Here is a 12,379-nt window from a genome sequence, read left to right on the forward strand (position 1 = left end):
GTGAGGGAGAGAGGGAGGCAGCCATCGATGTATTTCAGGACAAAGCGAATCGGGGAGCGACGGCGTGTGCCCGCTAACGCTGTGGCGGGGATAGACGCCACACGGATGGGGAGAGGAATTTCATGCACGATTATTAGGTGAGCGCAAGGAAGGTTCGTAGTCTTTATTTCCGAACAAAACGATCGTTATTATTAGTAGTCGCGAACCCGACGAAATTCCCTCGCGTTTCACGGTGAGTCGTTAACGGAGAGGTAAGTCCATCTCGGCGGTGCGAGCATTCCACCGATCGTTCCTCCACAGATATACATTAGGTACTCGCTCGTTGAAAACGAGACCGATAATTTCAAGATTCGAGATTTTTCCCCACGAACGGGGTGTGACCGATCGGTCACATTTCGATCGAGGCTGCGATATTCAACGTGTACGCAGAGCAATAGAAGGAAGTCGAGTTTCGCGTGAAGAGCTGTATCGGGGACAGGGTGTGAAAGCGGCTGGAAAAGTCCTTTGGATCGAGCCGAATAGAGAACACGAGAACGAAGGAAAGGTCTTGTCACCTTATCCTCTTGAAATCCAGACGCGGAGACGTCAGTGTGCCGGGTTTCCCTTTGGAAAACAATAAGGGATATTTGCTTGAATCCTGACGCCAAGGACTCGCGTGTATACGGATATTTTGAAACCGCGAAAGGCGAGCTCGACAGGCTCACCGGAGTAGCTTGCTAAGCGCAAACATCGACAACATCCGAAGCGACCCACATTTCATGGGGGAAAGAGTATCGCAAAGGCCGGCAAAGGGACCGGGACTGCTCGGGTCTGACTAATCGCGACCCTTTCTACTGTGGCGAACCGAGTGTATGTATCTATACACGGCCGGACCTCTCTCTCTCCAGCGATGCGAGCCGGCCTCCGCTACGATCGGATTTTTCCGAGCCCTGGCATCGGCCACTGGAGCGCTCTTTGCCCTGGGAGCGCTTTCGATTGCTCCCCGCAGTAACGCAAACAACAAGTCGACAATTCCCTGCATTTCAAAAAACCACCTGGGTGACTAGAGTTGCAAAATTTCGGTTTTTCACCGAGCTCTACATCTTCTAAAAATCTAGCTTTGTAGGTGACTACTTCCTTGGTTCCAAAGGAATCGGAACAGATTTAATTGAACTCGTGTTCTCTAAAAATTATGCTTCGTCTGTCTATACCGGGCCCTGAGTAGGCGTGGCTTCGCCGCCCCGAGAAGCCAGTGTCTAGAACAGGGGAGCGCTTTCGATTGCTCCTCGCAGTAACGCAAACCGCAAGTCGACAATTCCCTGCATTTCAAAAAACCACCTGGGTGACTAGAGTTGCAAAATTTCGGTTTTTCACCGAGCTCTACATCTTCTAAAAATTTAGCTTTGTAGGTGACTACTTCCTTGGTTCCAAAGGAATCGGAACAGATTTAATTGAACTCGCGTGTTCTCTAAAAATTATGCTTCGTCTGTCTATACCGGGCCCCGAGTGGGCGTGGCTTCGCCGCTCCGAGAAGCCAGTGTCTCGAACAGAGGAGCGCTTTCGATTGCTCCTCGCAGTAACGCAAACCGCAAGTCGACAATTCCCTGCATTTCAAAAAACCACCTGGGTGACTGGAGTGCAAAATTTCGGTTTTTCACCGAGCTCTACATCTTCTAAAAATCTAGCTTTGTAGGTGACTACTTCCTTGGTCTTAAAGGAATCGGAACAGATTTAATTGAACTCGTGTTCTCTAAAAATTATGCTTCGTCTGTCTATACCGGGCCCCGAGTAGGCGTGGCTTCGCCGCCCCGAGAAGCCAGTGTCTAGAACAGCAGGCCCAGGAGACTCCGTGGACGGAAATCTCGGCAGAGAAGGTACACCGACTGACGATTCTGTCGGTGGTGTTCCTGGTAACCTGAGATCGCGCTGCCCGAGAAAATAAATATTCCCCGGCGCGGAAAACGTGCTCGTTCCGAGCAGAAGAGAAAAGCAGAGGCGAGGGGAGAGAGAGAGAGAGAGAGAAGCGAACGAGAGGCCCGCGGCCACGGCGAGTTCCGTTTAATTTCGGTTCCCCCGCGTTGCTGTAACCCGAGCCTGTCTGGCTTCCGTTTACCACCGAATCATCGGTGGATCCCGTTGTAACAACATTTCCTCTCGGCTTCTTCCGCTACCACCGACCCCCACCCCTTCTCCTCTGCCACCGCCTTCTCCTTGATCTCGTACTGCTCTTCCTCTTCTGTGGCGCGGGTTTTACGTAACCCGTGACACAGACGTTTGAAATTCGACGAGCCAGACGAGACCTCCTACCCGTGCGATCGAGAAAAAAAATCAATGGATCTCGAAATTCACTCGGAAATGCGTGGAAGACATTAACCCTTTGCACTCCGAATTATTTCTCGATTTTGTTGCCGACAATTTCCTACTGAATTAAGGATGTTCTGGAGGTACAATGGGAGACAAAGATACAAGAAATTCGAGATCCATCAATATACTGGCAATGGAAGTCATTCATGAGTATATTTTTGTTTTTAAGTGTATTCTTTTTGTTTTTGGAGTTTCTAGTTGCGTTTTTTCAAGGTTCAAATAGGGTTTAAAGTGGAATTTTATGAATTCTCAATAAGAAGACGTGTTAAGATGTGCGAACTTTAAGTTGCTATAATTCTTAAACGGTGCAGTGAATCGAACCCAAGCTTTAGTAATTGCATTAATTTAGTAAGAATTATATCTTGTCAAATTTTCAAAAATTTTCTTGCGTTTTTATATACCTCCAGAACATCCTTAAGTGTTCTCTTTGAAATTTACTTCAAAGGACAGATCCTTGATCGCTACTTATTTTAAATATAGTTCCCCGAGGAATGAAAATGAAAACCCGTTTCATTTTCATTTTTCTTGCTCCGATTTAGAGTCACACTCGACAAAGGAGTGCAACGGGTTAAACCGTGATAGGGTAAACTGTACTATTGCTGGCACTGCGGTAGTTATTGGCATGTTTTATTTAAACGGGAAATATTAAGAATTCCTGGTATAGAAAATCATTTTTTATTGCTTCTCATTCATATCTCAAAGCAACGTTGTAAGTTTTCGCAGTAAGTTTTAGCAGATGTGCCAATGACTTTACTATTTGTCTTACGATATTGTTATTCGCTGAATATATTTTACAATGAAAGATTTACGACTCGTAAAACTGTTTGATTTTGCTGAAAAATCTCCGTTAGCTCATAACAATAGAAAGTTAAGCTCGTTTAAACATTTCAAAATTAGATAAAAATTTTGGCCTACAGTGCCGATCGTTGTAAAGTTTACCCTACAATGCTAAAGTTGATTTCGGTCATGAAAAAAATGTGTCTCCAGCCCACCGTGCGTCGCGCAGACACGACGCCGCCTCTAATCTAATGTCAAGCTTATTATCTGCTCGCGAATCTTCGGTCCATTCTTCATTTTTATCGCTCCAATTTCTGTATCTTCTGTGTTCGACTCGGGCCGATTGTCAGCCCGCCGCGATGCATTCAGGTCAGGCTTCGCTGCGGACGAGGCGAGGCTTGGCTCGCCTTGCCTCGCCTTTACACCGTCATCGTCGTCGTGGTCGTCGTCGTTGTTGTCTATCTATACGCGTGTGCGTGCGTACCTTTCGCGCAGCCTGCGATAAAGACGTTATTATTACGATCCTCTGTTTTCTCGCCGCGGAATTCCTAGGAAACCGAGACTCGGAACTTCGAACGGTAGAAGAGAGAGAGAGAGAGAGAGAGAGGGTAGCGGCGCAGCGAGCTTAACGGGGAGAAAGACGAATCGCTGGAAAGTCACCGGTCGTTAACGTTCCCCGAACGAAAACATTGATTTTTCGACCAGGACCCGGGGGGGAGGGGGTTCACGAATTTTTTCCTTCCAACCAATTCTCCTGAACGGCGGATTTTCCGGACTCGTCGATTCATCGATGTTATCGTGTGTGTCGAATCCGCGAGGATTCGCAATCAAGGTCGAGAAAGGAGTACGATCGGCGTGACGCCCGCGTTGACGCTTCAACTTTGATTTTCTGGAATTGTCGAGGAAGTTCGAAGTGTCGAACGGACATCGGAAGCGGTGGATGCGGAAGCGACGATCCAGAAGAATATCCGCGCGCGGAGTCATCGAGGAGAGATTCGATCGACGCGCTTTCTCCTCCAAGGGTACGCGAAACGAGCGACCGAATAAAAGAGAGAAAGAGGGTAGAGAAGAGAGGGTGAGAGGAAAATATACGTGTATATATATACAGAGAAAGAGAGAGAGAGAGAGGAAGAGACAGTGGGGAGCTATAAGAGAGAAAGAGAGGACGCTCGCGCGTTCAGTACGGAAAAGCTGCGCGCGGGCCGGTGCGATAATGCGCCTGCTCGATCCCGGGACACACGAGGTGAGTCGACCGAGAGAAGGGGAGGGTTGCGAGGATGACGAGGACGAGGAGGAACAAGGAGAGCACGCGGCGAAAAAGAGAGAGAGGAGAGGATAGGTGGTGGAGGAGAAGCAGAGAGAGGGTTGTACAAGGAGACAGAGCGCGTCTTTGTCGGGCTCGTACGGGCTGGTTCTCCACCGTCTTCGTCGGTCTCGGCTGTGTCGGGATCTGGCAGGCTGGCAGGCTTGCTGGCACTCCCGAAATAATGTTCAACCGCGAAGCAGAAGTGGTACAATCTAGGGTGGGCGGGGTAGGAGGGGGCCGCGAGAGGAGCGGCGCAGGGGAGGGGCGCTGTGTGGACGGCGATGGTGGTGGCCAGGTCGAGGAAGAGAAGAGGAACACAGGAAGAGGAGAGGAACCAGCCCGAAGGACGGGAGATCGCGCGGCCGAACGCCCGTGCCGACGATGGTTACATAATTTTCGTAATGTCTCTCGGGATATCGTGTGCCTCCGGGGGCGAGGGACCGGGCTCAGGGGGCTAGAGGGACCGACAGACAGAGACGCGAAGAGCGCAGAACCGCGTGGACGAGAGCACACACCCGCGTAACCCGGGGAAATGGCGATGATCCGAGAGGCGAGGGCTCGATCGGCACCAGATGACACGTGTCGCGCACCGCCGATACCGAGTCGCAACCGAAACCAGCCCTCGACCAACTATTATGATCTGGACACCTCTTTCCAGTTCTCCGACCAACGAGAGAGAGAGAGAGATCCTCTCTCTGTCGGAGAGCGAGAGAAAGAGTCTCTCCTCTGTAGGCGTGTACAGCGAACAATTCTGAACCCCCTAAATCGGAGTCGATTCGTTCTTTCAGAAAGAAGCTCGAGCGTCTGCCGAGTCCTAGAATACGTTGCGACACTCTGCTCTCTTCGGGGACGAGGGTGGCGACACAGACTTTTCGGCAAGTGGAAATCGAAGATTCTCACGCGTGTATATGTAATGTAAGAGAGAGAGAGAGAGAGAAAGCTAGATGGGTGGTTACGTGGGGAGGGAGACTTGGGCAAGATCGGAGAGGCCGTAGGGGGGTGGGAGAGAGAGAGAGAGAGAGAACATGTGTGTGTGTGTGTACGTGTTTGCGTGCGCGTGTGGGGAACGGAATGGCGAATCAATCGGCGGAAGGTTAGAGAGAGCAGGTGCTGTTGTGGGGCCGATATCTCTACTCACCGCGGATGGTCAGCAAGATGTCTCGGTGTCGTTTCCCGGTGGCAAGAGAGAGAAATTTGATGTCACATACGCCGCTTCATCAGGCCACTGCGCGCCGTTTATACCACTCTGGTTAGCGATTCGCGCTTGCCACTAAAAATATACTCACTTGCCGTGGTATGCCCCCGCTTCACGTCTTGTACCGTGACCGACACATTTATCCGCGGTTTCGGTGGCACTCGTACTCGCAACCACGAACGAACGCGAGCCGTACGTACGTTGGAGAAACACGGGGTAGAGCGAGAACTAGAGAGGGAGAGACGGAGATCGTGCGAGATACAGATAGAAACAGAGAGAAAGAAAGAGAGAGAGAGAGAGGGAGAGATCTACGAGAGAAGAGCGAGAGAGGGTGAGAAAGAGGAGCGGGACACCAGAGAGAAAGAGAGAGAGACAGACTCGCTCGATTCCCTGGATAGAGAAATATACACCGTGTCACGGACGCGCACCAACGAGGAGAGAGAACCAACAGAACCAATCAACGGAACGGAATGGAACGGAACGCAACCGGGAACGTAACCGAACGCAATGTACGAACTAATGAACGAACAAACGAACGAACGTACGTACAAACGTACGAACGAACGAACGACCAACCGCCCGGCTGTTCTCTCGCTCAATGTGTTGCCGGCAGTTGCCGCTTGTCGCCGCTGCTGCCTGGACACGGCCGCGAGAACAGGACTGCCGAAAAAGAAAGGAAAGGAACAGAAGGAGAAAAGGAAGACGAACGAGAACGTACGGCGTACGTGGCCGATCCTCTCGCTCTCGACTCGCTCTCGACACGATCTCAACACGATCCCGACACGATCTCGAGAGACACGGTGCTGTGTGCCCGTCGCCGACGCGCCGCGTCGCGTCTATTCGTCCCGCTCCGTTACCGAGATACGGACGGACAGAGACGAGGACAACGCGCTCTCGCCTCGGGATCGAACACGCGAGAGAGAGAGAGAGAGAAAGAGAGCGAGAAAATCAACCAACCAGCCAGCCAGATCGACGGAGATAACGGAGCGACGCACAACCCCCCCTCTCCCTTCTTCGTTTCGTTTCCAGGTTTCGGATCACCCCGCGCGCGCCAGATACACGTCGCGCGACGAACGTCTTCTTCCGTCGACGTCGAACCGCAACCGAAAACTGAATCAAACTGACCGACGACGAGCCGCCGACGAACCAACAAAAGGAACCCGAGGGAGAGAGGCCCGCACCGCACGAAAATACACGCGGCCCCCGGAACACGGAGAGCTTTCGCGTTCGACACCCGACCAGAGTTCCCGACCAGCCAGTGTAACCGACGGTAGTATTATGTGTGTAAAACACTGACGGTCGGGTAGGGGAAGGGGGCGGCCGGAGAAGGGGAGGGGCAACGACGAGACCACGGGTGGGAGGAGGAGAGAAGGGGAACACCTCCTTCTCCTCTGACTCCTTCTCCAGGGGTGGGGGCTCGAAAAAGGATAAGAGAAGAAGAGCGGCTCGCGAGGAAATAGGACTCGGTTTCGAGGGCTCGAGAACGACGGTGCAACGACGAGAGGAGTGAAGAGACGCCGCGCGAGCGTTTCGGGTAGGTTGCAAGAGAAATACAGCAAAGAGGAGAGTGAGAGAGAGAGAGAGGGAAGAGAAAACTGTCAACAGGATTTGATCCTCTCTTACTGTTTCCTCGCGAGGCGCCGCGCATGCACTGCGCTACACCGACCGACGTTGGAAATTCGCCTCCACCCCCGCCCGCCCTCTTCCTCAACGACCGTTTTCCCAACACCCTACTTTCCTCCTCCTGTTGCCACCCCCTCCGCCCCTAGCTACATCGGCGGAACACCTATACCCCCAGGCACACTCGGTTTATCGCGTCCCTACGGTACGGGTATGTTGGGTATCTTTAGAAGCGGCGAGGACGCGTTCCGCGACCACGATCCTCCGCGCGCGTTCTTCCGTTCTCTTCTCTCCGTGCGCGCACCGCCCAGATATGCGCTCTTTTCCTTCCTTTCTCTCTTCCCGTCTCGGAATTAGCCGAGAACCGGCGGACGAGGGTGATCGTTCCAATTGGCCGAAGATATCGCTCTCTCTCTCTCTCTCTCTCGATCGGCAAACGTTCTCGAACGAGTGCGCGCACCGTGGACCCTCGAGTCCGAGTCGAGGACGTTCGAGTCGAGGGGTCGCGTCGAACAGCCCTGTCTCGCCGACTGATCTTTCCGCTCATAAATATTTAACCGGGGCGCGCGCGCGCCCCTGCTCTCGCGTGTGATCAGAGGCGAGACAAAACGGTTCAAAGCGATCGCGCATCTAGATTCACGCAAGGTCAGATCGAATAGGGGAATTATCGAAGAGAGCGCGATGTCTCTCTCGATCTGGCGAGACCTTCTCCAACTTTTCGAATTACGATAAGCCGTCCTCGAGCGGAGTTCCGAGGTCCGATGACTCAACCGGACCGAGGAATCGAGATACCCGCTTATGAACTACAATACTTTATCATAAGCGTGGCTCGTGACGTCAAAACCGACCGGGACCCCCTCCGGTTATCGGCAATAAGTCTCGATGAATCACCACCGACAAACAACGCGAGTCATCGTGGTCGGCGGTCGCGCGTGCATCCTGTCATCCTGTGTAAATACACACGACCTACGCGAACGAGACCTACACCGAACGGTCTGTGACCGATGAGGAGGAGCTGGACCAGCAGTGTACCTGGTGTCGCGTGGCCCCCGAGACTCTTCTCCTTTTCGGTGCGTCTCGAGGACGTAGCCGTGCGTGTGTGTGCCTGATCCTTTCGATGGCTTGTGCAAATAAGAAGAGACAGAAGATAGAGATAGAAACAGAGAAGAAAAGAGAGAGGGGGTGGGGGTAGAAGAAAAGCGACACGGATAAGAGTGCGCGCGAGACAACGAGAGACCACCAAAGGGTCCTTCGTGCGCACGAATTCGGTGCGAACCACTGCACGGTCCGTACGGGACTGCGGTCTCCGTTCGACTGTCGTGCCGTCCTGCCTAAACTATTCGAAGCATTCGGAGTCGGCGCGCACGCGCACCTGCCACGCGCCCCGTTCGGCCTCGGCCTCGGCTCTCTCTCTCTCTCTCTCTCTCGTCCAACCCTCTAACACAGTACCCCCGTTTCCCACCAGTGTCCTTTTCGTTTCGCTCAGCATTTCTCACATATCCCATTCATCCCACGCCCTAACGCGTTTATCCCGATCGTCGCATGAAAATTATCTGACAATTTCATTCACGTACTCGACCGAGCTTCAAACATAGAACCCCAGGAACGATTCTAGGCACTCTCTCCCTCCCTCTCTTTCTCTTTCCGTTCCGTTCTGTTCCGTGTTTATGCGCGCTCTGTCCAGGATCGCCGAGGGGCTACCCCCACCCCACGATCCTCGCCCGCCCCGCCACGCCCCGCCTATCGAACACCACGCGCGCACACTCGAGGGAAATGTCAAAAACCTCGGATGCCTTCCGGTGCGAAAAGATCGCGCACGATCCGACGATTCTCGGTTATTTCTTAATAACTCGGGATGCTCTCGGGGACGTACCCGGTCAGTTCCGCGGAATCCCGACTGGCGGCCGTCGTCGCGCCGTCGCCGACACTCTGTCGCTCGGTTCAGAGAAAATGCCAGCGCGGAATTATGCACCGCGGTACGTCCCTGACCCGTATACAAGATCTCGAATACGGGTTACGATTTCTCTGCTTCGTTCTCTCTCCGTTCGATTACCTCCCTCGCTCCCTTTCCCCTCCCGCCGTTCAAATGGATCGCATCTCGTTTGCGAACGCGTGGTTTCGTCTACAAGGATTTTTCCACGTTTTTTTTTTTGTCGGGGAAATGTCGGGTAAGAGCGATGATCTTCGATATCGGGTCTCTGCGGGACGAGCGGTGCGCACGCGTTTCACCTCTTACGGGGCAACGCCGTTCCGGAACCTCGAAACACTTTCTGCCAAGAAAAATCCGCCGTGTCCCATTCCTTGACCATATTTTCTGGCGTGCTCGCATGCGCGCTCGCACGCCTGTCCGCCGCCGACGACTGTATATGTGGGTTGGGTTTTTTAACGATCGAACACGAGCTCGCAGACGCGTTTATCTCGAGAGTAAAAATTTTGTCGTCGCCGACGTTCCGCGTTGTAACGAGAATCGCGAAGTTCGCCCGTCTGGCGGACAGAACAGGCAGCAGACGGAAGAAAAAATTTATACGATACGCTTATCGGCCGTGTTCCGGTTCGAACGAGTTCCCAACGAAACGAAACTGGTGGAATTCTGACGTCACGCGCGTATTAAAACCACCGACGCCACCGCTGTTAATTTCGACGCGCGCGTACATCCACGGGCGAAATTAATTTCATTGCCGCGAATTAATGCGATCTATTTCACTTGATTATCGTGTAGACGCGCCGTGACGTCAAACGGCGCGCACGTCACGAGCACCGGCCGGACGATCCGTTCCCAACTAGAAAGGAAACGCCAGTTTTTATGAAACTCGTTGTTCATCACGTCTCCCTCGTATCCACGCTAATAATCGGACGGTCACGAGGCATTCTTCGTGGGACATAACCTACTTAGCAATCAGCATTTCACGTTCGAAGGTAAAAGTGGCCAACTGACCGAGTTGCCATATTCGCGAAGTACTCAATGCGCCATCTCGTTACGAATTCACGCATTACTCTCTGGCAAGTATCGCGCGCGCGGTCGGTAAACGAATCTGTCGGCAAAGAGTAAGAATAAAACAAGAGGCGACACTTATTGTTAGGAACAAGAAACAACCCATACAACCAATTTGAAGGTCCATTCGGTAAGGATCGGTGAACTTCGGCAAAGCTCGTTGAAAGCTCGAAATTATTATAAATAAAATTACATTTTATACATACAATACATATTTATATTATTAGTTATAAATACGCTGCGGATCTTTATGCATTTATAGCAAAATTGAGTAGGTGAAATTCGAAATTGTAAGATAGTTTTAAAAATTGAAAATGTCGATATATAATATTCGATTTCGATTCTATTTTTTGCAATAGAAGAAGACAATCTTTATTTTGCATAAAGATCCGCAGTCTTGTTGTAAATAAAGATTGTAAGCAATAATAGTTGGAAATATTTGTATAATAAAATAACGGTGTGCAAGAATGATAGTATGAGTCTCTGTGAGGTTAAAATTATAAATATACTAGCATAATTCCCGCTGGAAAATCAACGGCTGGCTTATTTATACAGGTATGCCACTAATTTATTTTTAGCGCTTAATCCTGTAGGATTCGCGGGATAAAAATATTTTCGTGCACCCTTTTGGGCTACCGGCTACCTGTGCTCCAAATTTCAACTTTCTATGCCTTCTGTGTTTCGAGATTTTCTACCGTTACAGAAGACAGAGGAACTGGCGATCGTATATCTGTGGTTGTAAGGAAGAACGTAAGAAAGTTTCAAATTGTGATCACTAATGCTTTGACATTGGACATCGGTTATTTATTTTCATGACCTTTTTCTGGTAAATACGTAAATCTGTAAACTGAAATTTTTGGAAATTGTGACATTCGACGTTTTTCCGTAACCACAAATACACAGATTGCCGCGATCTAAGCATATTAGATCCAGTTGATAAATTTCCCGCGTGCCTATGCAACCAATTTAAAGGGACAGTCGAACGACCGACATCAAAGGTACCGCCCGGAGTGTCGCCTCTTATTATATCCCTACTCTTTGCTGTACGGTCGGTACATGCGCGCCCCTACTGCTCGCGCTCGAACAACTTGTACCCATTTGAATTTGCCGCCATTACGACCACCTCTGATTTCTGTGTTCTAATAAGAAGAATATTTACACAGTCCTCCACGCCGATTTTTTAACGTTTCGATGCTAGCTATGGTTTCAGCGGATATGTTTGCGAGTCAATTGAACCCGATGCTACAGGATTCTATCATTCTGTTTTGTTAGAACGATTCGATTAGAATAATGTGTTAAAGGTTAACAAAATTGATTGTCGTTTTACTATTTTTAGAAAGCGTACCTCGCGTACTGCTGGCAAAAACGATATTCCGAATTTGCTAACGACTCGAACGATGCTTCGTTTTGTACTTCGAGAGGGAAATTTCAGTGAAATTTACATGGTTCAAAAGTTTCAACCGCCAAATGCTCGGCGGGACAAGATAGTCACTGTGTGCCATTTCGAATGCGTACCAACAATAACGAAATATCGTACTTGTCGGCAGAGATACGCGATTCAAAGCATGGGTCTTGCGAAATTTGAAGACAAGACGCCATTTCAGTTTACGGAGGAGGTATAGGACGGCAGCGAACATTGTGATCGCATCGGGTAAATGTGTACTGACAAGTTTGGAGAGCGTCACTCACCGACATTGATTTTTGACGATTTCCATGGCCACAACATGCACCCAGCTTGTTTCCGTGTTTCGTGGAGGCGTGCTGCTTCGTGTCGAGGTCGATTCTTCACGTTTCACACAGGTTCAATCACTAAAAACGACATCAATCGTTAACACTGACGGGAGAAGAATTTTTACAATCCTCACTCGACCACTGCTACGCGCGAACTGTCCTCCCATTCGTGAGTCCTGCGCACCGAACGTGAAATCGTCTACCGCGCAACTCTGATTCAGGAATGTATAAATGCATGGCACATTCGAATTATGAAATATACGAAGTTAAATTTCGTCAACGGCGATAACTGTCGCCAGTATGATGAGAGTAATATTTGTTTTCGTAATTGTAGACCATTTAAAATCATCCCAGGTAAATACACAGAATTATATTTATGTTTTCTCAACTTCCGAGTTTGAACGTGGCCCGTTTA

General features: G+C 50.5%; 1 protein-coding gene across 16 annotated transcripts in view; it reads right to left on the reverse strand.

The window, feature by feature from the left end:
• Pmca (plasma membrane calcium-transporting ATPase 3) overlaps nucleotides 1-12,102 on the reverse strand; it is a 104,134-nt gene extending 92,032 nt beyond the window's left edge. For 5 of the 16 annotated variants that reach the window (XR_013011177.1, XM_076444298.1, XM_076444296.1 and 2 more), the window contains exon 1: nucleotides 5,565-7,232. The gene's annotated coding sequence lies outside the window, so the exon portion shown is untranslated. Of the gene's footprint in view, nucleotides 1-5,564; nucleotides 7,234-11,922 lie in introns of those variants that run through there. The other 11 variants (XR_013011175.1, XM_076444295.1, XM_076444294.1 and 8 more) reach the window with 7 other exon arrangements.
• Between the last annotated feature and the right edge of the window lie 277 nt (nucleotides 12,103-12,379).

Source organism: Lasioglossum baleicum, chromosome 20, assembly GCF_051020765.1.
Source record: "Lasioglossum baleicum chromosome 20, iyLasBale1, whole genome shotgun sequence".
NCBI lineage: Eukaryota > Metazoa > Arthropoda > Insecta > Hymenoptera > Halictidae > Lasioglossum > Lasioglossum baleicum.